This window comes from Strigops habroptila, chromosome 9 (genome assembly GCF_004027225.2).
Source record: "Strigops habroptila isolate Jane chromosome 9, bStrHab1.2.pri, whole genome shotgun sequence".
Lineage (NCBI taxonomy): Eukaryota > Metazoa > Chordata > Aves > Psittaciformes > Psittacidae > Strigops > Strigops habroptila.
The window spans coordinates 5,219,332-5,246,582 of record NC_044285.2 but is presented as its reverse complement, the minus strand read 5'-3'; the positions used below and the strand labels follow the sequence as shown (position 1 = coordinate 5,246,582).

The window sequence follows — 27,251 nt, the reverse complement described above, 5'->3', positions numbered from 1 at the left end:
GTATTTCTTCACTTTCTTCTTTCTTAACATGTATCTTTCTCTCATAAATTTACCTAAAAAAAAAATAAATCCATCTTTAATTAACTATGTCATTCTTTAATCCTTTTAATGCCTCTAAAATACATACTGAAGAACTTTACAGTCTGAGTCAAAAGGGCATTTTGGCAAAAGAACATTGCAGCTGTGTTGCCTGAAACATCTTAGAAGGTGGTGTCCACAGGGAGCAGGAGAGCTCAGTAAAATACTGACAGATGTAAATAACAGTGTCACATTTTGGGATGAAAACCAGTTCATGATTGTGCTCATTAAAAGCAATTTCTGTGTCTCTGCAAGGCTCCATGGAAATGGTCTGTACCCCAGGCAGCAGATACTGCAGCAGCAGAGAAAGGAGACTCGCTTTGCACCGCTAATCCAGTTAATCCTGGTTATTTCAGGGTTCCTTCTGCAGCAATGCAGAAAGTGATGTGGCTGGGAGGAAGGGATGAGCCTGAAAGAGATAGTGGGCAAGGGCAGAGGAAACAGATCCCCCAGTCCTCCTGGTTTTCCAGGGGAGAGCTGCCAAGCTGGGGTGACTCCAGCCATCAGGCCAGAGCAGCTAACACAAAGCGACACTTCTGTCCTCTGAAACTTCTACTGCTCAGCAAAAATAATGAAACTGTGCATGGTGGACATGATTTCCCCCTTAGGCCCTCATTTGTCAATCCTTCCTCTGATAAACCTACCGAGGAGATCCAAAATAAACACTCTCCAGAGGATGGGACGTAGAAGCACATGCACGGGTTCAGCTCCGCCACTCAAAATTCAGCCTGCTGTCCCTGTCAGCAGGGCAGGAAACTGCAGCATGGACTGGAAACGTCTGGAGAAAAAAGTGCATGGAATTTCAAGGAAGAAAAATAAAAAATAAAAAATAAAAAACAACACCAAGAAAATAAACTGAGATATAAAAACGTGAAAGCCACTAAAAAAAGGTGGTTTAAACTTAAGAATAAATACAATGGCATAGTCACATTCTTTAAAAGCTTTGCTCTGCTCAGAATGGCTTTGTTATTAGTGATTCTTAATGCATGAGATAGTGGTTTGGAATAAATCTTTAAGTAATTCAAAACAAGGACTCTTCAGTAAATAGTTGAAATTAAAGGGGGAGTTAGAGTCATCTGGTTTCCATTAGGATGATAAAATAGTTCACTTGAAACCTTTTACAAGATGCTTTGTTACTGGGAGGTGTCTGTGCATCTCACTCCATCACTAGCCATTTGACACAACATAAAAGGCTTCAAAAGCCATGCTAGGCCTCTTAATCAAAAACTAATTGTAATAGATATTGGGGAGTGTTAACACTGTGACCGCTAGGTTGTATCTTCAGTATATAAGCAGGAGTGAACATTAAACACAACCCTGAGTTGATAGGGCTTATCAGAATTTCAGAGTTAAGTGCTAAGTACTGCAGCCTGGTATCTGTGTGCTGTTGCTTTGTACCACTTTTGGAGTTAATTGCACTGTAGGACTTCATCTTCCCAACAAAATTTATAGCATCAGCACAGAAATTGGACGCCTGCTGAAGAAACTGCTGCAGTTTACAAGAGTTTAGTGAAAACACAGGGGAAAAAAACATGGTTTCTCCTTTGGCATCTAAGACATTTGTTGAGGAAGAGGAGTTCCCCCTCTGCCCCCCTCAGTTTACCCCATAATTAAAAAAAATGAGCTGTTTCTCCCTCTTGAAGCTTTACTTGCGGCTAATGGGGTGGCAGAAGAATTAAAGCACCAGCTCCCTAAAACAATGCCACCCATAAAATTGGCGTACACGCTTGCTTTACCCTCCCATATGCCTTATGATGGTTGTTGACATGAATACTCACAGTGCTCACGGAACGAGCTTTATTGATTTTACTGGTACAGGGTGGGATCGGAGTTACTGATTCTAAGTTAATTCATGCATTTTTCCAGATAACAGATGACCTTAATATTTACACACAATTGCACCATAATAAAACCAGGCCAAATCCTCTTCTGTTATATGAACTGCTGAAAATAAGAGTGCAATTTTTTAAGCAAGGGGCTTAGAACCAGACTGTCATACAGTGAGGAAATCAGAGTTATGGCAATTTACTCCAGCTGAGAATGTAGCCCACAGTGTAAAATTCCTTCTTCAGTGCAGTAAAGTGCATTAAAAAGACTGCTGCTGTTATTTCTCATGAGTTCATTATAACCTGTATGTTACCAAAATCTCTAGACAGCTGTGTTCCTTTTTACTCCAATTTCAAACAATATAATTAAAAAAGCATTTGATGAAATGTAGACACTTCTACCATTTACACTGGAATGCTGGCATCATCCAAAATCAGCTAGTCTGTAAATACCAGATTAGGATCTGTGTAGCCAAGGTTTTTATTCTAGGAAAGCATATTCAAAAGAAAGTCTCAACCTTTCTTGGTGAAGAATAAGTTTCATTTGTAAAACCCATAATTATCTCAACTGTTCCGAGAAGCTGGGAGAGCTGCAAATGTTAAAACAAAACATAAGGCAGCAGTTTTGGACATTTAAGTGGAGGCAAATAAGGATGATGTACTTTCCCCCTATTAGTTTACTACATAAATGAGAAGACATTACAGAGTGAAATTTAATTAAAGTAATTGACCAAATTGCATTTTGTAGTAGTTATTGTCGTTAGCAGCCCTGACTCCTCTGTCAAAAGGATTTGCTGAATATTATTTCTAAGGGGTATTTATTATGAATATTAATCTCTCCAGTAAGTACCATCAACATATTAAAATTCATTTGAAGCACTTTATGGAAGACTGCAAGCAGAAATGACTGGTGAAAAACAAGGTGTCTAATCATGTTAGCTTGGTTCACACATGGTTAAACCAGAATAGAACAGGGAGAGGAAATGTAATAGAAGGTGGATTGGTTATATTATGACAAAAATGTGCTTAAAGGGTACCTGATTTCCAAAGAGATTCAGGCTGCACTACCAGGAACCCTAATGACTCTGCTGTTTAAGGCAGATTTTTACATAGTCTTGCCCTGTCTCACTGGAAAAGTCTGATTCTGCAGCTTGTATGTTAAATTCTGTTTGGTCTTTTTAGCGGTTGTTTGCAGGAAGTATATAATTAAAGAGGGCTACAGTTCCTACAGAGAATTTGGTTAACAGGTGCTACCCACACTAGTTTAACCGACAACAGATAACTTGGGCTAGGTATTCGATATCCCAAATTGTATCTGTCAAGCCCCTCTCTTCAGTAGGGGGAAGGACACACTTATTAATTACAGAGCATGCATGAAGGGCTGTACAGAGTTGCATTGCTGTCTTTTCTAGCAGCTCAGATGATGCAGTTTCTTCTCTTCAATGTTGCTTGACTTTCTCATTGAGAAAAAAGTGGAGGTGAGACAAGGTAGGGATTGGCAGTAAAAGAAAACCACAAGTGAATCAAAAACAGGAATTCTTGACCCACTCTTTTCAATTTTCCATGCTCTGGAGATGGGGTTTGAAGATTGATGGCTATATGCTGGGGGGGGCATTAAAGGCATTTACGAGATTACGAGGGCTGCAAGTTCCAGGCTGGGTCAGTCTCAGCCCTCCTCAACTTCACCTCCTTCCTCTCCTCCACCTCTTTGCTTTGAAAGCTTTTTACTTCCCTTTCAACAATGCCATTTGCAACCTTCATACCACTTGGGTTTAAAACAAACACCTGGCAGCAAATAAGCTCTAAGTATACACAAGTTGGGCATCCCAAATTATGTTGCAGCTCTAAACATCAGCTTCTCTTGTCCTTTTAATACAGGCTCAGATCCCTATCATCTTAGTGCTCTGCCTCCATTTTGCCAGGAGGCATTCCTTTCCCTTCCTTACGAAACAGGCTGAACATTTTCCCTGTATAAACATTGTTCCACATCTGTTCACGCTGAAGAATATCAGAGCACCATTTCTCAGAAACCATTCTGGCTATGTGTGGCCAAATGTACCGCAGAGGAACCAGCGCGAGGTCAGGAATGACCTCAAAGTGGGGCTGGGAAGAGTCGCTTCACCCCATCGCAACAGTTCCTACAATAACTTTTTATAGCCTTTTTCCAGCTATTAGCAGCAGTCAGTGTGACTGTGGCTGCACAATCCCTCTGCATAGACTAGGGCCATGGTGGCCACTGAACTACCGACCTGGAAGCAAAAACCCCATATTAACTGTATTCCTGAGTAGAGTAAAAAAAGATAAATCATTTCTATTGCTCAAAATGGCAAAAATCCTTAAGGGAGCCCACTGATTACACTACTGAGATTTGTATGAACTAACTAGGGTAAATAATTAGACTATATTTTAATTAATATATCAGTGCCTGCTAGCACAATATAGTTAAATTTGTGCCACTATTAGAGCTGAATGAAAGAAAATTGTCCTATTTGTGGTGAAATGATAATCATGACCTTTCCAAGAAAAAGAGAAGGCAAGAAAAACTCTGCAACTCTTTTTCGTGTTGAAAGAAGTTAAGAGGTGTCTTTAGTGCACCGAGTGCCCATGTGCCTCTTCTCTAGGTAGCAAACCTGAATATGGCAAAAGCGTCTCTGGTGAACAGGGAAATGAGCCACACACACACGTATATATATGTGACACAGATCACAAAATGAGGGCTAAAAATACAGCTCAATTATTCAAAGTATATAATTTCTTTTTTTCAAGCTTGACCTTGTTATTACATTGAAGCACCAGTGTCACTTCAAAAAGGGCCTTTTTGCACAAACAAGACAAAAATACCTGCACGTTGCAGCACAGGCTTTCCCCAAAACCTTGCTCCCATATAACGTTGCAGTTTTGGGTAACAGCCAACAACTTCCTCATGCAGTGTTAACAGTGGTTTTGCAGGACCAAAAATTATCAAACTAGAAGATGGGGTTTTTTCCTGCCTTCACTACAAATCAGGCTTTCTCTCTCACTGCCTGAAGAGGCAGCTCCTCACTGTCTTTCCATAAAGAGCAAGGAATGGAGGGATAATTAATCCTTTGGACTTCTCTGTACAAATGGGGTGGTCTTTGAACAGCAAAGCAATGCTAGCCTGCATCCCTGGGGATGGGATCTAAAGCTCTAATCTGAAAGTGAAGTTAAGGAGCCAAGGGTAAGGGATGGGGAGGGAGAAAGATGTGATGGTGAGCCCTTTGCAGCCATCACTCTGATGGCACCTGAGGGCCATGATTGCCTACACCAGAACTCCGAAGACACCACAGAGCTGCTCCAGTGGGTGAGCCTGAGACAGGGAACTGCTATCCAACAGTAAAGAGCCCAGCTCTGCAAAGAAAGCCTTGCTGTGCTTGCTTTGCAGGAGGAGAGGCTTTCTGAGCCTACACTTCCCATGCTGGCAGCTGATCCCCGCTCTGTGGCAGCCAGCATGAAACACAAGGGCTTGATTTTCAGAAGGTGGGAGGCTTAGCACTGCTGAAAATAAGACCCATTTAAGTTGTCACGACGGCAGTCACCTTGAAAGATTTAGGCCATGCTCTCTGGTTAGCTGGCCTTTCACCTAGCACTGTCGTGCTTGTCAACCCCCCGCAACAATTCCCTCCCCTTCAAAAAGCTGTTTGATTTTTGATCTCCCTATGAAAGTTAAGGTTGTCACATTGGTTAACATTATTGCTCTTCCAAACTTCTCCCACTTTTGGCCCACACAAGGCAGAGGATAACCCCTTCGCTTCTGCCCCAGCATCACTTATCAAAACACAGAGTGAAGGAGGCACCACACAATTCAGCTTTAACATTAATCTTCCCACTGGCTTCTCATTACTTTGCCAATAAGATGATCTTCCTCACACCACATTTCGATATATTTGACATCTGTCATAAAACTCAGGTCACACATATCTGTCTTCTGGTAAAATGAGTCATCCTACAGAGACCCATACTATACTGTTTGGGTCTTGCCAGAAATAATTATTGATATATTGTCAACACATCCAGCCTACTGTATTAATAGGAGTCATAAATTACCAGCCTCCCTCTACCTAGCAAGGAAATGAGGGGACATACAGCAGGAAAGGAGGTACGCAGCATTCAGGCGATGGATTCAGGCATGGCCATTCACTGTTTTCTGTAAGTGTTGCATGCTTTAATCATATTTAAGAGAAAAACTAGTTTCTGAAACCATTCAAAACCAGTAATGACTTTCTCTTTGTTTTGGTACCTTTTGGTACCATTCGGGTGGTGATCTCCCATCAAAACAACCAGCTACTAACTCCCCAAAACTTGTAACTGATAAACAGTAGCCATTTAGAGGAGAGAGGTTACTGACACATAGAAATTAGCCTATCCTGAGCATAATGTCACTGACTGCGCTAAAAACAGTTTAGCCTGTTCTTGGTACTTGCTGCACAAAACAGATGCAACTTTTGCGTTTCATCATGTACATGCAGTGCTCCCTAGTTGATTTCATTACCAATTTAGGTATACTTTAGGTTATTTTGCTGCTTTTTTTCTTTTAAAGTAGAAACCTCCATAGCTAAAGGTGAAAGAACAGAGATTACAGCCATAGCTAGAGGAGATGAATAGCTTTTCCCACAGGCAGTACGCTCCTGCAGAACAGCCACTGGGTTTAAACCCCCGCAGTTCCTCCCTGGGGTTGCTAAAGCGGGTTCAGCTACCACCTATGTGCAACTTAGGGTATCATAGGTTCCCTTTGCTCCACATTTGGTATCAGAGGCACAAGGTCAAGGTGGTTAAAGTGTCTTCTTGCAGACCCGGAGACAGGAGCACAAGCTTTGCTTTGGATCCATGACTGAGCTGTAGGTGGTACCTGGGAAGTCAGTAGTAGACATCACATGATGTTCCACTCCACTGGCTACAGAAAAAGGCCATTAAGCTTGTGTGATTAAGGTATGCAAACCTACAGCCAGGCAGGCTCTGACCTTGACCTTTCATAGGTGAATACCACGGTTTGCAGCACTCTATGGCTTTCCAGAAAAGGGACTATAGTTGCCTCGTTAGAGACCAGACAGAACAGGGACCACCTTGGGAAGAACATTTGTTTTGTACCAGCAAGCCTGTGAAGGCTGCTGCAGTAGAGAACATGAAGTACCCCCTGCAAGAAGGCTTTGGCATAGCATTTTGATGAGGATAGGAACAAGGCAAACCCACCAAATTTCACCTGCAGAGAACAGACATGTTGAGGGAAAACATTCCTTCTTACACAAATCCAGCACAAATCCCAGTCCCCAGCCCCTGTGCCAAAACCTTAAGTCTTTTTCTACAACCACCATTTGGTTTTGTGTGACCCCAACTGAGATAATACTGAGAGCGAGTTACCCAGGCAAAGGTGGTCTGCACATTGCAGTAATGTTCCACAGGCCCAGCAGCAGCAAAAATGTCACCTCAGTAGTTTGCGTTTTTAGCCCTTCCATATATAAAGGAGCATTGAGAGCACCTCAGACTAATTAATAAGCTGCTCTGTATCTTTCTGCATTACCTTTCTTTTCCCTCTTTGATTCACACACAGTTTATTTTTAGAAAAGGGAAAAAAAGGTTTAATTTTATTTTAAAAAAGCAATGAACTGACGTCTGGCACTGCTCATCTGCTCTGTTCATCACCTCAGCAGGGTATTAGGCTTGTGGGAAGGTGGAGGAGGGAGAAAACATGGAGGGTACCTTCACTCCTGTTACCTCCCTCACCCCAAACCTTCCCAGGTCTTCAACAAGCACCAACTCCCTTCCTTCTTCCTCCTCAAGAATCCCTGGTGGTTATATTCACCAAATCCTGGTATTTATCTCTAACCTGTACTCCATCCACTTTTCACTCTTTGTGTAAGGAGAAGATGTTGCTACAGGGCAGTTTGTTTTTATGGGGTATTTGTGGGTGACATATACCTGGGTTAACTGACTTGGTGGCACTTACACTGTAGGCACCATATGATGGCATAGACACACCTCAGTTCAGGTATTGTGTTATTGGGCTATTCTGGGCCAAGACAAGTGACCTGAAGAGACCATTTTAAATCCTGCTAATTACAGTATCCCTGAATTTGCTCTACTTTTTTTTCCAGGTTGAATTTAGCAAAGATAGGAGTGCAGAAAGCCACTCATGCTTCTCTGCTTGGGCACTGAGCACTGGCGCACCAGAGGATGTCATCTTTCATTATTAAGTTTGGCAGCATTTAAATTAAGTAATATCTTGACAGGGGAAAGGAAGGGAATGAAGGGCCCTGGGAATAATTTTTTCTCCTGTTTAATTGTACTGCATTTCATGTGTTCCAAAAAACACTAGAAGATCTGCTCTTCTGAGACCAAAGAAGTTTATAAACCCCCACTAGTTGAGGTAGTTTGGCAGCACATAGAAGGATAGAGAATTATCATCTGTCCAGGGAAATCCACCCCCCACTTCTCCCAACCTTCTTTCAGCTGGTGGATGCAAGATGTTCCTGCTCACTTCATCCTCAAACATTTAAACACTTTGAGGACCACACACCTACAGCGCATTATTTGCAGGGCTTTCGAAGCCAAAATCCAGCGTGCGTGTGTGTGTGTATCTGTGGGTGGGAATGGCTGGATAATGTTACCATGATAGCTGATGATAATATTTCTACCAATTGTTAAGCTTCCTAAGTCTCCACTTTGTGAATGCTTCAGAGGATCGTTTTCCAAAAAACATAGCCTTCCTTGCCAAGGGAAAGGTACCAGTCAATAATATGTTCATGCGAGATTATCTGGGAGACCCTGATTTACTCCAGAGGAAAAGTCTCCCTTACACAAATACACCTTTCTAAACACTTCAGGGGTCGCATGGTTCACTGCAGGATTGTGTCAGTACAGCCATAAAATAAGGCGGCAGTTCAAGCTGTCTTGGACTAGCAGCATAGCAGGTACTGCAGAAACACAGATGTGGTGGAGCCTGAGCTGTTTAAAAACAGCTGCTTGCTTGTGAACACTCTGCTTTTAGTCCGAATAGACATTAGGAAAATGTGTGACAGACGAAGGAGTGTGTTTCTTCAGTGTTTCGGGGGGGGGGGGGGGGGGGGGGGGATGATTGGTGTAGGAGGAGAGATAATTTTGATGAGTCAAATTCCTTATTCCCTTCAGACTTATCCAGTCAGTAGGAGTTGCTTCGCTTTCATCTTAACATGCAAAGATGGGTGAAGTTAGAACAAAGGAAGGTGGAAAAAAACAAATCAGATTTTTTAAGAAGTAGTTTAAGGAAGACCTAATGAAACAGACATGATTTGGGTGTAAGGACAAAAGCAAAACAAAACTATTATTCTGCATATTATGCTCTATCTCAGAATACATATTCAGGCCCTGGCTTTTGGGAAGTCCTCTGCTCATCTTTTTTCCATTTCCCCTGCCATAGTGATTTTGCTATAGCATGCCTCAAACAAAGCACAATATCCTCCAGGACTTTGTTAAAAAGACTGTTTAAGACCAACTTATAGCTCAATTCTGCAGACTTTATCATGCCTTTGCTTCATATTTGCCATCAGTTCCTCTTTGCCCCCTGTATCAAGGCACAAAATTCTTGTTTTAATCCAAGACATTTACAAGTTAGACCCCCCCTTTAACCGTTCCCTCCTCTCAGCTGTTTTTGCATCAAGCTCTTATCCCACAAATTCTTTTGGATCAGGGATGAAGTTACTACCATCCCCAATTTACCTTTAATTTAGTCCCCAGCTTTCCCTAAATATAGTTACGATACTGAGCAGTTTTGCACCTCAAGCTCTGCATGAACCATCTGGGTAGTCCTGGGGCAGAGAACTTCCTTTAAGAGATCTTTGAGAGATGATAATTTAAAAATGTAAACCTATTGTTATGGTGGTTAAACTTGTCATAGAAAATTCCTATGGATTCACAATACAAGTTGAAAAATCACAGTTGTAGATATGTGTAGATTTTGTGATACTAAAAGGTTCTGACTTTAATGAAACCATCTGGATTCCACTGTAAAATAAACTGTAAAAGTTGTAACGTTCCCTTTGTCATGTTAGGCTCCCATATTCTTATCCTGAGAACAACCCTGGCTTGAAGGAGCACTCTTTCTTCTGGAGAGCACCGAAGAAATAGCTTATACAAAAAGTCAGTGTATGCACAAGACTAAAAAACAGCACCAAGGAAAAGCTGAGTAATAACAATGAATCCTGTGTTTGATTTGGAAAACAGAGATCTCTAGTTTTGGTTATCTTTTGTGTGAATGAGTTCCTTGGTCTGGGTTCCTTTTTTAAAATCCCATCCCCCACCACGGCAAGCCCCAGCTGACAGTCTCATTGTCCCCATGCTGTTGTGGGAAGTCATGATAGATGGTTACACTGTAACCCTTTTAAGAGGTGCATGTTCATATTATGCTCAGAGACCTTTTTTGATCAATAGTCAGTTCAAACCTTTTCACTTGTATACACACACATATATGTTTGTTTATAATATACATAAGTATAAATAAGTGGCTAGAGAACTGTTAAGATGAGCAAAACTACTTCAATAGGTTTCAGTGTTTGGGAACACAAAGCAACAGTATCTCACGAGTAAATGTGGTCATTTGTTGTGTGTGCAGTATTTCTTTAATATTTTAGTCAAAGGAAGAACTGCCAGAATATTTTCATTGTGGGGAGCACAGAGACTTGAAATAGCTAGGCTTTGATACTAGCCATATTGCACTTCACTTTTCCTCAGCACAGAATGCCAGCTTGTTTCTTCAAATTAAGACAATATGCTTATAGTGATGAACCTTATTGGCCATCTATCTTCCTTTTGTAATCTGGCTCTCATCAAGCTGAAATGAAGCCATTTCTTCTGACTGTGGCTGATTAAACACAGAGTAAACCTAGATCTCTGAGGAGGCTCTAATGATTCTCCACAGGCCTAGTGTCAGCCTGGCACCTGCAGCATTCAGCTTCCCCATTTCCATCATAAAATGAAGCATCTGTTACAGAGAAGTGTTATCTTTTTATCATCTATGGTATCTTTCTGTTTGAATTCACCTACCCCATTTGGTATAAATTACAGCCATTTCATATGTAATGAATGGTCACACAGGATGCACTCTGGTTATTGTGGGTTAAAAGGGCACAAAATCCTTTTACTAAACCTTTATTTAACTTGGTGAAAGTTAAAGACTCATGGCTTGTGTAAAACCTTCTTTCTTACAAAAAACAGGAGGAAATACTTATCACGGCTTAATGCTGAAGCATTTTGATAATGCTTATCTAAATACTGGCCTTTGAGTTTTTTGGACGCAATTTCTGGAGAAACATCATTGGTTGCAGGGAAAAGAAAGAGAGAAGCATGTTCATGCCAAAGACATTTCTGTCTCGGTAACTTGATTAACTATAAGCCTGAAATGTAAAAGTAGACAAGATTTGTTTGCTAGAAAGGGTAGTCGCCAACTTAGAACCTGCTGTAAATCCTACAGAAGTCAATTGGCATATTTTCAATGATTTCAACAGCATTTGTTTGGATCAGGCCAAAGATCAGCTAGCTGTTTACATTTTGTGTGGTCCACATGTTTTACCTTCCTCAGTTTTTCATGTGAGCTGAAATAGGCAACTTCATCTTAGAAACCATTTATATTCAGCAGATGGGGATTTGGGGCATAACTTTGCCAAGCATTTCATGGCCTCCCGCCTACAACATGGATAGTCTGGACAACTTCACATCTCAAAGAATAAGAGAAAAATTTCCAAAGACTTTAACTCGGAAGTAAAACTTTGCTCATTGCTCCTTGAAGTAGCAGTATAACTGATGGGAACAAAACAGTTGTAAATCAGGTAAATAATTCCACCTAACAACATGTAGCTACAAGATATAGAGGTGGGGGCAACAACTGCACAATAGCCTTCCTGGTCACATAAATCTGATAGATGTTGTTATAACATAACAACCACTTCAGTAACATCTAAAGATTGCAAATAAGAGGTGACTTTCTGTGTTTAATGTAAATATAGATAAAGTCTTCAGCGAGCTAAAGAACCGCATAGAGATACTCCAAAGTAGCTTGCTTACTGGTATGAGACTATTTGAAGGAGACCAAAGATCAGCACCGCCTGTTTCTTGGCACATTCTTGGTGTGTTGAATCATTGAGGAGCTGGTTTAAACTGGGATGGGAAAGGCATTTGGGACAGTCCAAAACATTTAATTCCTATGCCATACTCTGAACAGGACATGCCACCTCTGAAGTCACTATGATCTACAGCCCAACATAGTCTCCACAGGCTCCACATTTTTGCTGCGTCATGAGTGTCAGTGTGTTCTCTATCTCACCAAGATTGCCTGAGAATTCACAAAAAAGAATATTATAAGTATAACCTCTTTGGTGAATCATTTGCATAGTTATTTTTTATAGCACATTACAAGTGACATAATTCTACAGCATATAAGTAACTTAAAAGCATGTACTTTATTGTCAGGTTTAAACTTTCAAGTACCTGTTATCTACAGAGAGCCAGGGGTTGCTTAATGGACCCATTGAAGGGGATGAAAAAAAATCATCCTTGTGAAAATAAGGAAGAGTGAGCAATTTTGTACCAACATGCATTTTCATGACCATTTTGCAATCCTGCATTATGTGGCCATTTTCTACTGATCCACTTTGTAGCAAGCAAAATCATATTGTCCTACCACAAGAGCGCACTTGTTATTCAAAATAATTAGGACATGCGTCACCTTAGTATCAAAGTTGGCATTAGTGATATATAGGGCTGATGACTGATGAGTCCAATGAACGTTTGACTCATGTAGACTTAAAATATGCAGCTGAAAAGCCCAGTTAATTCAGAAGAGACACAGCATAGCAGTGATAGCATCTTGTAAAAGCAAGATCCAAGACAAGGAGAAACGCAGTAACACTAGTGATGAAAACAGCTAAAGTCTTTGGATTTCTTAGAGCAGCTGAAAAATGGAAGAACATTTTCATTAAAAAACAAAATAAAGCAAAACTCAAGTGTTTTCCCCTTTATAAGGTACAAAATGTAATTTTTTTCTGCAGTTTATACAATATTTTTGTAAGCGCTGGAATTATTTCTTTTCCCTGTCCATTTCCTTTCATTTTTCCTTTTTGTTACTTTAGTTGGATAAGTGAATGATATCCAAGATTTCAGTTTGGTTTGGAAAAGTTATAACAGCAGAAAGAAAAATGAAACTAACTCAACCACTTCAGAGAGTTTCAATTTTCCTTTGTTCTCTTTTGTAACTCCTCCAGAATTAAAGATTTGGAAGACTTAGTCCAAAAATAGGAAAAATAGGGAAAAGGATGAGGAGTGCAAAGGGAGGGGGGAAAAATGATGGAAAAAATCCAAACCACTACGTATTCTCTTAGAGGAAAAAGAAAAATGAGGAAATAGGTGTTTCATATTTATTTTGAATAAAAGATAGAAATAGGAAAATTTGAAAAGAAGCTTTTGCTTTATTCTCTTCTCATGGATACTAACTGTTTCCCTGTCAGCAACTGTCTAACTGACTAATACAGTTAACATGTGGCAACTATTTTCAACTGTATTTAGCTAAGTCTGCTGCTGTGTTTCAGACATAAGGGAGGCTTCCAATGACCAATAGCTGTCTGGGTTTTCCAGCTTTACTAACAAAAGCCATTGCACCTAATAGCTTTTGACTTAGTTTAAAAAGTAGCAGTGTTTACATCTAAATATGGTTTTCGACAATATCAAGGCATAAATCTGTGTCTGATACAATTCATTTTGGACACTAGCTTCTGGAAGGACTTCCACTTGGTATCCCAGTCAAAAAGGTGCCCAAAAATCAACTATCTTCAAAGCTGCTTCATAAAGTGGTAAAACTAATAAAAGCAGCTGGACACCCTTAGGGCAAACAGAGAGCAGAGCCAGAAACTCCAGTTAGTGTTTTCTTCCTCCATGGGACAGCTTTGGCTGATGTGAGGATGTTCCCCACCTTTGTGCTGGATCCAAATGTTAACTGGCATTTCAGTTAACAGGCTATAAAGCAGTGGAGACCATCACAAGCTGCACATTAAGTGGCGACTGTAAAATTTAAAGGACCTCGTTTCTATCTGACACCCCAAATAGAAACCCACTTTGCAAAGGGTCAAAAATAAACATTTTAAAATTGGGAGAATACATTATTAACTCCCTAACAATTTCAAACATCAAAGCATCTAATCACAAGCTTAATGTTAAAGGATTTGAAAACTCTGTAACCAGTCTTAGGTTTATAATTAAGCATATAGTACAGTGCTCCCCTAGAAAAAAATCTGACCATTTCACTCATTGTTTTTTAAAGAGCTTCTCTTTTTAGGTTTAAAATCTAATAGTGACACAATCGTATCTGTGATTAAGTGTCTTCTTGCCATAAGACTTATCTTCACAGATTCAAATGTTGTAATATATATAGCCCATATATAATGGTGTCTGTAGAGGCTCCATTAATGGACTGAGACCATTCAATGCTTTTTTCCAAGCCAGCAAATCATTCTGGGGAAGAAAAAGCAAACACATCTAGAATGAAATATCAGAGGTGGGTACCAACTTACATGATTGTGAAGAACAATATGTGAAAAATGTTGTGATCACCACAGATGAAAAAACTTTGAGATGAAATTGGTCTTTCACAGCAATATCAGTTCGCTTCATCAACAACAATGGATCTGGACAATGCACCAGTATCATTGACTTTCACCATTTTAGAGGCCTTTAATACTGATTACTGCACAGTGAACAAAAGCTTTTCTTGTGAGAAGTCTGAAAAGGTTGATTATATGTACATTACAGTTGAAAATGGATCAGACAAGTACTAAGTTATGAAAGTATGAACACAAGAGAATAAAACCATTCACTGGGCTTGAATTACTTTAGTTTATCTTCTTAGGCTGAATCGTGGCTGTGGTCTTTTGCAACTCAAATAAAAAGCATAGATCAGATGAGATAAAGATAACTGAATATTGCCAGCATTAGGCAATAAAATCAGCAGCTGAAATGGAAAAAAAACTTTGATAACCACACAGAAAAAGATTTAAAAGTTATAGTAATACAGGGAGAAGTCCTCTGTAGCTACTACTGTTGAGTAAATTGGACACTAACACAATAAAAAGAAACAAGCATCTGCTCTTGCATTTCCTTATAAAGATGTTTGGAACTGAAATTGTTCTGGCCAGCTGAAGGGACTGTCCCAATGTCCCAGTTAAACATGGTTTGGAAGTTTCCAAGAGATGAGAGGGGATAAAAGCTTTCATGTTAGGGCCCACACAAGAGGATAAACTTCATTCAAAATTCAAAGTTCTGCTTTACACTGGAGAAAGAAAAAACTCCTATTTAAAAAAGCAGTTTGTTTCCTCGAAAGATTTTTCCAGGGTGCTTTAGAATCATGTTTCTTTCCATATCTTGCAAAGAAAATTCTGGTTTAATTACTTTATGTTTGGTTTAACATGAAAGAGGCATCACTGGAAGGATGTGGTATCAATATCTGCATTGGTAGCAAGAACTCGTACCACAGGAGGAACACAGCCTGGTGTGCAAGGCTAGGCAGAGTTTGCAGATTGAGCACTTAGGGGAAAAAAAGTGGATCATTTTCTTTACAAAACTGCATTTTTACTCTAAAAGTCACAATAAAAAAACATGGAAGCCCCATTGTTATTCCTGTGAAACAAAGCTCACACTGTTTAGAACAAAATATCCTAAATTGAGTTTTAGCCACTAAATTAAAGAGTCATTTCCAAAAGATGAAAGTACATTGGGTGGCAGTGTAAAAGGATAATAGAGTGCAAAATAAGAATTACAATGCACTAGTATTACTGAAAAAAGAGCATGAGTTGCGATAGCCATGAAATATTGAATTTTCCACTATTCACAAGGCTCTGCGTTCTTAATATCTGTAAAGAATGGTCATCTCAGTTGCTAAAATGTAACCTAAACGCTCAAGCCACAGGGCTAAAATACTTTAAAGTAGCCACTACATGCAGCTGATTCTGCCATTTAGCACTTCTCCTGTAACATCAGTGGTGTAACCTTAGTCCCCAAAAATTGGAGAACAAGTTATGCCTTTGACCTCAGCCTGATCTGGCTCTAGGACAAGCAGTTGTGCAGTCCCTTGGGGCTACAAGCCATGGGGAAGCTCCAGGGCTCTGAAAGGTGGAATTAGCCCCAGATACCTCAGCTGGAGGAGAAAGTCAGAGCTGCAACCTCTCCCTGGGGCTGATAGAAGCTTGAAGCAATGCGGCCAGGTTTTCACCCAGTTTATCTCACTTTAGGCACATGAAAAATCAAAGAATCCCATATGGGTGCCCAGTTGGTGAACCACTGAAAGGTGCTGGATGCAGCCTTAGGTACAAATCAGTCATGTAACCAGTGGGGTTTTGGTGCTTATGTATGCTCAATGCACCCTATAGCACTGAGAAATACATGCATGTGTGTGTTTAGACACATTGCTTAAACACCAGACAACTTTGTATTCAATATTGGGGGATATGTGAGAACCCTCTTGCTTGGTCCCTAGATGTCACACACTCCTACATGCACAGATATACATAAACATGCACACACGCTGGCGTGCAGCAACTATCTTCTCAGCTACAGAGAAAAACTTCCTAATTGATGTTTGTTAAAATTAATATTTTTGCCAGTCAGAATTAGTCACACATGAAGCATCCTGAGCCTCGAGTAGGCTGTCTTAATTAAAGTTTTATCTGTCACTTAATTGAAGAATTGTTATCCATTTTGATCACTCTGTTTTTCCTTCAGATAACAGTAGTGTTATATCAGTCTTTGTATTCCCTGTGTATAAAGCAAGATTTCTTTCTGATTTCAAATGCAGGCTAATTTATTTTACAATGTTTTTCTGCATCCTAGGCTATCTTGGATACAATGCTCTCACCCCACATAGTGCAGAAGCCACACAAACAGGCGAACCCACAAAAGGAAAGGACACTGCGTGTGATAGATATTTTCATGAAATGTAATACCACTCGTGCAGCCTTGATTTCACCTGCTTCAAACATTTTCAATGGCAAAAGGACATAACAGTACTGCTGCTAGGGATAAAAGAAGGTTCTACTTTAATTTTTCTAATCAAATAATAGTTCAGTAACACTAATTTCTCTAAAGTATGTTCTATTTCCCTTATGCAAATCTGCAACAACAGCACAGGCATGACTGGAATTAAATCTGGAGTCATTCAGGAGCAGCCAAGATCCAAATTCCCCGATCAGTAACATGTTGTTCCAGATTGCAAAACTTCTTGTTAGAACAAGAAACGTTCTTTTTACGAGAAGAGTTTAAATGAATTGTTAGTGACGTCTTCGCAGAGAGAGATGGAGAATTTATTTGTACTTTACAAAGAACCTCTTCCTCTCTTTAAAAGCACCAGTTGTTTTAATTTAAACTAATATTAAAAGTTTCTTGCCATGAGTCTGGTGTCTGCTATACAACTGTGCAGCATCTCTTTATCAGTGTAGGAGTGCAATGGCATAAAGACCATGCACTCAAGTGAAACATATCCTCGTATCGCTTCCCTCAGATTGCTAGAATTAGTCCAGATTTACACTCCACTCATCTATAAGGGATACAGTTAGTGCCCAATTCTTTCCGCATAACTGTGGAGTCAATCCAAATTGCAGTGAAGACAAGCAGCTTTATATATTTTAACTGAAAAGAATGGATTGGTAAATCAAAATCTCCCTTTTTCTGAACAGTCACAGATTCAGAAAGCTGAATCAAGTGACAATATCTCCCAGAAACTGCATCACCCCCAATACAGCGGCATAAATCAGGAATGCTTTCGTGGCTCTTCTAAGCAGTTCTTTTTCTCTTAAAAAAAAAAACCACCACCACATAGCAGCCAATCTTCCTCTTGTGCCACACCGATGTCAGTAAGCACAGAAATCTACAGAATTCTCTTTAAAGTATTTTGGCCACATGCAGTGGAGCTTTAATAGGATCAGTCCTTCCCTGACAAGTCACAGTATGCTGACTAAGTTTAGTTACACTTTATGATTTCAAAGGCTTCTTCCCAAAAGATATTCCCCTCTTTCCCCCCCTCCCTCCCCTCTTTTTTTTTTCCTCAAGAGTACAATGATCAAAGTGCTTTTAAAGAAGCTATTCAGGACTACTTCAAGTTAAAATATGAAACCTAAAGTGATTCTAAGCAGCACTTCATTTTAAGTGATGCATAAATTTTTCGCTACTGCCCAGCTTCAACCAGTATAGATAATACACTGTTGGTTAAAATATTTACCATTATCTATCAAACTGCAGATTAATATGTGAATAGTTCTATCAGGGTGAAATGATACCACGTGCATGCCAAAAAGTGAAGAGGTTCTCAGGAACTTTATACCAGCACAAGGGTGCTGGGTACTATGCAGAATTAAGCAAAAGATATCCAAATGAAACAGAGTAGTCATCTTTGGTCTAACTGCTATCAGTATATTCAAGCTTAGAGTTGTAAGGAGCAAAGTTTAAAAATCTGGTGGGTTTAATTATTGCAAATGAAAGGGAGAAAGAGGAATAATTGCACCACTTTCACAGCATATCTCAAGCGTGTAACACTAAATGCAGCCATGTGCAGGACTTCAACATAGATGACGAGCACTTCAGTGTCCAACACCAAGTCTGTATTTCAATGGTGTTATCTAAAATACCCACTCAATGCAAACTGCATATTTACCTTGGAAGGAAAAGCCAGGCTGTTTCTGCCAGGATTTAAACATACTGTTCCTGGGGAGTGTATGTTTTCCACGCTTTATGCTCAGACTACCAAACATCCTGCGCCAGCACTCATCACATGGTCCGGTGAGAGTTAAGAGCAATCTGCCTCCCCCCAAAAAACAGATTTTTGTTCATTTCACCACTTTTTCTGAAATATGGGGCTTCTCCAGGGGACCAGCTTCAGTTTATAAGTAGGTAGTATATAATGACATAATATTCTGGGCACAGTGACTGCAAAGGTACACTCATCACATAGGAAAGGTTGTTACCAGAAAATGCTATCCTTGGAAAAAATGAAGGGAAAAACCACATTAATTGTTCCAGCAGAGAGGGGAGAGCCACTCGCGTTTGTGCTGTTGATTGTCTCCAGTTTGGAGGCTGAGAAGTTAATGTATTCAGCTCCTCTTTAACGCCAGCCTTCCCTCGCATTATTCATACAACTTAACTCCGGCTGCCTCCTCCTCATCCCTCCTGCTTTGCCTCATGCTTCTCAAAAGGCATTTCTCTGCACGGCACATCAGAAACTAGAAATCTAAGTTGCTATCTTACTTCCAAACCAAGCTGTTGTCAGCATTAAACCTACACAATGCATTACAATATAATCCATTTACAGGGTGTCTTATCATGCAAATAACTCAAGGTGCCTCACAATAAAATAAAAAGAACGAGAGGAATAAACCTCAGCCATTGGAATAGACAAAAAGGAAACCTTGAAATTTACTTTTAAACACACTAATGGCTCTTTTCTCCCAGTGAGGCATGAAGAGGAACGGGGCAGAGGATTTGACCAAGGAATTCCTATTAGCATTTGATGGGACTTAAATGTGCAAATCCACCCCAAGATCACTGGGAGACTAGACTCCTTAAAAGGAGAAACTTCCTTGATATCTTGAAGAAAGAAGTTGCATAAACACACAACTGTTAGAGAAAAGCTTGGTCACCAGAACATCATCTTGTTGGCTTAGATCTGAAGAAGTGTGGCCTGAATGATCTGGCTTAAGGGCAGGAGTCATAAAAGCTCCCTGCAACACAGAAGCAAAAACACTGTTTAAAAGTAAGAATGGCTTTGGCCAGGACTTACATCTGACTCATTTCCAAAAAGGGTCCTGCTTTAAATTAATGTTCCATTATCAATGTAGAAATGGCAAACAAAAGGCACTTTTCCCCTTTCTACTTAATTTGGTTTTATTTTCCATAGTTCTTCCTGCAAATATTACAAACTGCTTTTTGGAAGAGGTGGATCGGTAGTTTCCTCCCTCTGGGTTGGAGTGTGAAGCAGGCACGGAGCAGATCGGCTCTCTCAAGGTCAGAGCAGGGGAGGAACAAGGACCAAACCACGCTTTGGACTGTTGTTCTCCCTCAAGGCAGTGCCAGCTTATGTCATGGCCCACGTTATTCCCCCGGTCAAGCCAAATAAGCTTTGCCAAAATGACATCCAGAGGATGGGGCAAAGCAAATATGCCTATTCCTCAGTTAGGCATAAGAGCAGCAATAGACGCCACACGCCTCATATGGCACCCAGAAATAAAACCACTGTAGGAGAGGCGACAATTTGAGTCACTATTTTCCTGCTCCTTAGAGCCCAAATTTTAATATAGTAAAAATGTCAAATACTAGAGATATAACCCAGCACTAGGAATAGATGTGTGAAAGTGCCAGCTCTTCTAGCAGGTTGCCTAATGCAACGGTTGCTCGCATCAAATTCAACCATTTAACCCACTGGCTACTACCCAACTGGAGACTGTGGCTGAAATCAGACTGAGAGATTTGCTGGACCAAATTCAAGCTGTTGAAGAATCTTTTAGTTACAATAACAGAGTACGGGTTTAAAATGATCAGAGGTGGAGCTTCATTAGTCAAATATTAGCAAAACACTTTAGGAGGACTCAGCACTGTCCTGTTGTTCTCTGATCTAAATAGTCCCATTCAAGGTGTTTCCTTTATTTTTTCTTCACCATCGACCTGAACATACAGGTTCAAATTCAAAATATTTCATGAGTGTTCAGCTTTCGGGTGCTCAGAAACACAACAGAGGACTGGAGCACATAAGCGTCAGTAGATAGCTACCACCATGAAATGGAAAGTCTGTGGATGTCCTGGCAGAGTTGAACACTTCTTCCCGCTCCAAAAGAAGAAAACTATTTCCAGTATCCAAAGTTTGCTGTATCCTTTTTAATTAGTGGGCATTAACACAGCATCAGAAGCATAACACAGCTGGCATCCATCTATCAAATTGTAATTCTACCAAAGAATGTAAAATTTATTTCAAATCTATACTAGCTGCCATTATAGAATATTATTATTATGCACCAACATTTGCTCTACTTCTGGAGCAAATTGCAGCAAGCCTTGCCTACAAGCTGGGTTAAACCTACAGTCAAATAGGCAGAAATCTAAATTGTAATTTTACATTTTTAAAACCACTTCCTTTCTTCCAGCATTGCAATAGCCATGGTTTCTATGTTGCTCTGAACATTGGCTCTACTCAATTTGATTGATCTTTTTCTTCAGGATACCCCTTTCCACATTCATTCCCACTGATTAAAGTCCAGATTTAAATCAGGACTTTTTAAATTTAAGTCCAGAATAACACTTAAAGAGTGAATGATATTCCACATTTCTAAATGCTATCAAATTGTTGCCTGTGGCCCAGGCTAAGAAGTAATGAACTGCAAAAGTTACTTTAAGAAATAAAAGACTGAAGTAAAAATGCAATTTAAATTGGAAAGCACTGTGTTGTTTGACTCCTCTTGCTTCAAAGTAAAAACAGCAATTTATTTGCCATTTGAAGAGGATGAAAGCCTTTCTAAGACACTATTCTCTCTTCATCTATCATATATTGCTGGACATGTATGGCACCCATGGTTTGTGAGAGCCCTTCCTTAGGGATCATAGCTAATTTCAGAAGAGACAGAAGGATATGTATCATCTGCCTTTCCAAGATCACAATCAGGTCTGCCTTGGTAAGCTAAGCTTTAGCTTGGAGAGAGTTTTTATGGCTGAGTTATAAAAACCCTGGAAACAGGGGAGTTTATGATAGAACCACTGACAGACCCTTAACTATAGCAGTATTCATGGTTACCACTACAAGACACCCATTATGTTGGAGGGCAGTAAAGTTAAACCTGCCCATAGGGCATTCTGAAATGTTAACTGCTGGTGCATATAGTAAGATTTTTAGCACAGGTGTACTTTCCAAATAAAGTCAGTTTCCAGAAACCTGCTCCTTTTCAAAAAAAAAAAAAAAAAAAAAAAAAAAAAAAAAAAAAAAAAAAAAAAAAGAGAGAGGAAAAAAAATAAAGGTTTTCATCTATGACACTGGAAACATTTCTATAGTTGTGAACAACTACATTTGATTAAAATCTGTCAGATTTATCTTCTTTGCAGGAGGGAAGAAATATGTGTTTTCCTCCGAAAGGAAATCAATGTGTCTTTATGATAGATGCAGAGTGAAAACAGGGATGGTGTCACTTTAAACGGTGAGGGAGGAAGGACGGATAACCTGCTGGATATTGCCATTAGCTGCTGGCATAATTGTTGTGAGGCAATGCCCCCGATCCCATCTTATATTCTGCATTTATAGGACAGGTTTATGGTCACTGGCCCAACAGTTATTACTCAGACTCTTAAGACACAACATCTTCAGTGCAGAGGCACTGTGGTTGTTTTGTTCTCTTCACATTTCTTAATTATCGCACCTTAGTGAAATCTCAGGGAAAAAAGTCTTTGGCTTTTTTGCTGACATTATTAGTACTGGAGACCAGGATAGCTTCTTTAGAACTGAAGAATAAGAGCAGAATCATTTTACTTGAAATAAAACAGAATTTGAAAGCTGCTTATGGCATGCTGGTTGATTTGGTGGCCAAAATAAATATTCCCATTGAGATAATGTATCACCAAAATTTGGAAAAATATATTAATTGAAAGAGTGAAATAAAGCTTAATTAAAAGCAGTAACTTGATGTCTTTATCAAACTATTTTACCTTAACAAATGTGTGTACATATAAATGCGCTGCCTCTACCCTGGAAAGCTTAGAAGCTAAATAGAGGAGGGTGGAAAAGTAAGTAATGATTGCACTTCTGGGTAACTACACCACAGAAAGATGGTGTAGTGATGTAAGACAGATTTTTGGCAGAGAAGGAGTATAACCTGTATATCCTGAATGCCAGACCACGGTCCTAAGTAGAAAACCATGCTCTCCTTTTGAAATTACGTTAAATTTAACCAAGCAAAACCACGAGTTTTTAATGCCAAGTGATCTCCAGCCCATTCCTTGGTCTTCGCAAACCCATCTTCATAAAGCTCTGTTGAAAGAGTCAACAAATGCATGTGTGTCTCCAGGAAGGGTACAGAGATTTTAGAAAGACTTTGAGAAGGTTTCACAGCAAAGAGCCTTAAATTGAGCTATAATAAGATGAGATGGTTACAAGAATAAATATCCAGTTTGAAAACTGAGCAGAGCTTTTGAGTTTATATTACCAGCTGTGCTGATCATATATGGACAAATGACCACCCAGGCTAAAAGATCTCACAGTACTAAGTGCCAGGGTATTAGAAAAAACAGGAGAAACTCTGTGTCAATGCAACTACAATACAGACACATATACAGGCTCTAGACACATCTATGTCAGAAAGATCTCAGTGATTGTGAATATTTCACTGTAAAGCATCGATTCAGTGCTCCACAAAAGGGAAAATAAGATACAAGAATATGGGTAGAGAATGAAAACCAGAAAATATCCTCCAGCTGTATATAAATCCATGGGAGTTCTGGTCATTCTGATCAAAATAGATACAGAACATTACAGAATCTTGCTGCCTCTTTTTTAAGTAAAGAATACCTGAAAAATAAAAGAGGGGACACAATATCTGGCCTATAAAAAAATAGAGTAGAGAAGGTACATAGAGAATGATTACTCACTATTTTTCATCATATAATGTAGGGCACCTGTCACAAAAAAGTATTTTTCTCCTCAGCACAAATTAAATGCTGGAACTAATTTTCATAGATGTTGCAGAGAACAGAAGTATATATGGATTTAAATAAGAAAAAAAACCAAAAAAACCCATGAAACTCCGCTGAGTAATACTAAACATCAGTTTTGGATGTCTTTTAACTGCTGATTATGAAACCAGGAGGGTGCAGAGTCCTGCTCCTAATGATCTTTCCCTAAGTCCCTATCACAGACAATGCTTGGGTCACATTTTGCTTCGGTTTGACCCAGCTTGCAGTTTACAATAAAATGAACTTTATTATTAAGTTTTCACATACTACATAAAATTGTGCTAATAAAATCTGTAGACGACAGGAAGAATTATTATGTTAGAAAATGATGGGAGAGGACAAGATTTTGATTCAGAGCAATCTGGTACTCTGTATTTACTGTAATGTAGCTAAATACAGCAAAAACCAGGGAACAAGGCTACCTTTATACAATGCAAAACAGTCTCAAAACAGTTGATCCTGAAGGATTTAATCTCACCTCTACTCAATGCTTTAGCATAAAGAGGCCAAAACTCTCTGGAGTCCAGAGCTAGAATAAAAAAAGAAAGATCCAAATAGAAACAAGGAAATTACCTTGTTTCTCACAAAAAACCACTGGTAAAATAAATCATTAGATTGCTTGGTCCAACTCTATACTTTCTAAAGGGAGACAAATACTGAAGGTAAAACCAAAAGATTAAAATAATCTAGGTACTAGGAACAAGCACTACTGTGCAACATATAAACTCAACTTCTACAGCTAAACAAAAAGGCAGGAGGAGGACTTGATTTCTAAGCAGTGGTACCTATAGGCAGGGAGAATATTGGATAATGTGGGGCATTTGACCTTGCTGCCAACAACATGACAAGATACGAAAGTGGAAACAGAAGTTACAGGAACTCAGCTTTGAGGTAAGATGCAGTTTCCCAGTACTGAATACTGCTAAACTTTGAGACCAGTGGATTTGTAGTGTCTAAGATAAATTTTGCTCTCTAAAAAGCAAAAACTTAATGTTCTCCTATAGCTCTTAGGACAAATTTTTCAATCTGTAGGTACAAAGAACATCTGAAGCTAAACATAGGTGAAGGGTGTTTATCCACATTAAGTGAGACAACATAGACGTTACCTTCCTCATGGTCTGGCTTGGAACACCCAGCAATTGATACTCACTCTTATTTGAGAGGATATGGGGAAAGGAGGAGGATGCTTATGCAAGTGTGAAAAGTGCATTGGCAGCCTCAACATCCATAGAGCAAAGTCTTCCTCTTACTACTCTGTGAATCTGGGGCCTTGCCTTGTCTTGTTACTCTTTGGTTCAACATTAAGAAAATATTTATGCTTCAGAGCCCTGGGCATTAAGCAGGTACTTGGAGTATCAATAATTGTCACACCTTGGTGACATAATTCACTTCTGGTCCTGCTTTATTCCATTTTCTTTTCCCTTGGCTACATCAAAGGTTTTGCAATGGTAGGGATGAGATGCTAAAGAGGTGGTCAAAATTTTCAGGGGCAATCCCACAGGTGGTAGCTGGTGTCTGTTCTTTTCATGCTCAGGATCACACATCACCAGTTTCAGATCTGAGAAGGAAATTAACCCTAGATCAGATTATCAGGGACAGTGACAGAATTGTTACTGTGTGGGATTACCCAGATATATTTCAGTCAGTTTCTGTAGACATTAGTTCTACTTTGCTATGACCTATTCTCTGCCTACACTTAATATTTGGGGAACAAGAAAGACCAGAGCAGAGGGGAAAAAAATTGTGCAGAGCTTTAAATAGGTTACAATCTCTGGTTTTATCATAGGTAATTTGTAGTATTTAGTAGCCCTGATATACAGGAGGTCACATGAAATCATTTAGAAGTCCTGCCTGGATTCAATTTCTAAGAATGTATTAATCTCTGCCTGGCACAGGAGAGATAATGGCATTTCCTTCAGTAAAGCCTCAGTCGGTGCCAGGAGCAGGAGTCCGACTGTCATCAGATCAGCCAGTGAAAACAAGAGGGGTATTTGGTTGTTTATTTATTGAGCCATTCCAGCTTGATACTGGCTTTATGCCAACACATATAAGTTCAAAGATAAAGACTTATTCCCAGCGATAGCAAGACAATCTATTTCTCCCCATTACAGCACAGAAATCTAGTGCTAAATTGAATCCTACCCCAGATATGCAGGTAACCTGAACCTCAACTTTCACAAGAGAGAAAAGGTTCAGGAGACAAGCTGGGGCAAATCCAGGGAAGGGTCATAAAGGCGCAACGAGCCAGATCCCTGCATAAAAGTTCTGCTGTCTTTCAACAGCCCAGTGCAGATTTGAACTTGGAAAGGTCCGAAGGAAACTATTTAAACCCAGGTCCCAGAATGCAAAAGGAGCTAGTGGGATTGCTCAGGAGCCTGAAGTGGCATTTTTTTTTAGAGAGTAAACAATATAAAGTAAATAAGGGAGAATGAAAACCCTCAGTGTACTCTAAAAGAAAACTAAAAGTCCCACTGGTGCGCTCTGCTTGTCAGAGAATACAGGAGCAAAATGCAAGCATGTTAAAAGGCTCTAGCCTGGAAGAACACTTTTTTTCCCTTCTTCTTTAAAGTAATGAAATGGTTCAACAACCTTCTGAGAAGGTGAAAAATCTTGCCTGTCTACATTTGTAAGAGAAGCCTGAATTACCTGCCTTTCCCTTTAAGCATTTTCAGATACAAATCAAACACAGATGGCCCATTATGTTTATGACCTCACTGTCAATTGCTCTAGATAGTGCATGCATTAATTATTGAAATATTTTCATAGTATACAACTTTTTAGTGTTCACATTGTCACAGATAATTTCAACTTTCTGATTAGGAGATATAAACAGTGTTATAAACAGTCTAGAATGCCATAAAAACCACAAATACACTGGCCTTTTTTTATAACAAATACAGCCTTAAAAGAAGAAAAAGAAAAAGAAAAAACGTACAATCAAAAAAAACCTGGCCTCAGTCCTGAAAGTCAACATTATGTTAACATTCCCTGCAATACATAAACGATGCCAAAACCTATTACAATGGCAGTAAATCTTGATTACCAGAGTTGTTTGTTATTTATGTCTAGAAGATAAAGATAATATTGGGAATAGCCCTCTTCTTTTTGGTGTATAAATGACATCCATAAAATACTGTGTTTTTTAAACAGTAAAAAAACTTGATCAAGATTTTCAAATTGTTGTGTCTGTTCTACTTCAAAACCACCTTTGGCGAGTCAGCAGGCAGTAGCATTCCTTTAATTCTCGTTTACTTTCATTAGTAAATATTGAAAACTCTAGACCAGAATCAGAAAAGTCCATAAGGTAGCAAACAGTTCCTAGGAGTGGCTAACTAATGATTTTCAGAATAAGGTCATCAAAAACACCAATTTCCCCAGAAACAGCCCATTGACGTAGAGCTAAAGCATATTAAGATTTGAGTTTACATTCTCATGAGCAAAGAGGAGGAACAAAACTAAACTTCCTCTTCCTTGGGGATATAGAAGATAAAAGGTGGGAAGTGGTCTTACTGCCAGATAAGTTTTGGGGAATACCTTGGAAGCATCAGTCAACTGCAGATCTGTTGACATCAAACCAGGATGTCCCACATGTGAAAAGCATCAGCAAGCTCTTCACTGCCCGCT

At 39.5% G+C, this 27,251-nt stretch overlaps 1 long non-coding RNA gene across 1 annotated transcript; it reads right to left on the bottom strand.

Annotated features, from left to right (window-relative positions):
* Window positions 1–27,251, bottom strand: LOC115613015. Its single transcript, XR_003993256.1, has 3 exons — window positions 27,162–27,251; window positions 723–856; window positions 1–53 (listed from the first exon to the last, which is right to left on the bottom strand). It is a non-coding gene; the product is annotated as an uncharacterized LOC115613015 (long non-coding RNA).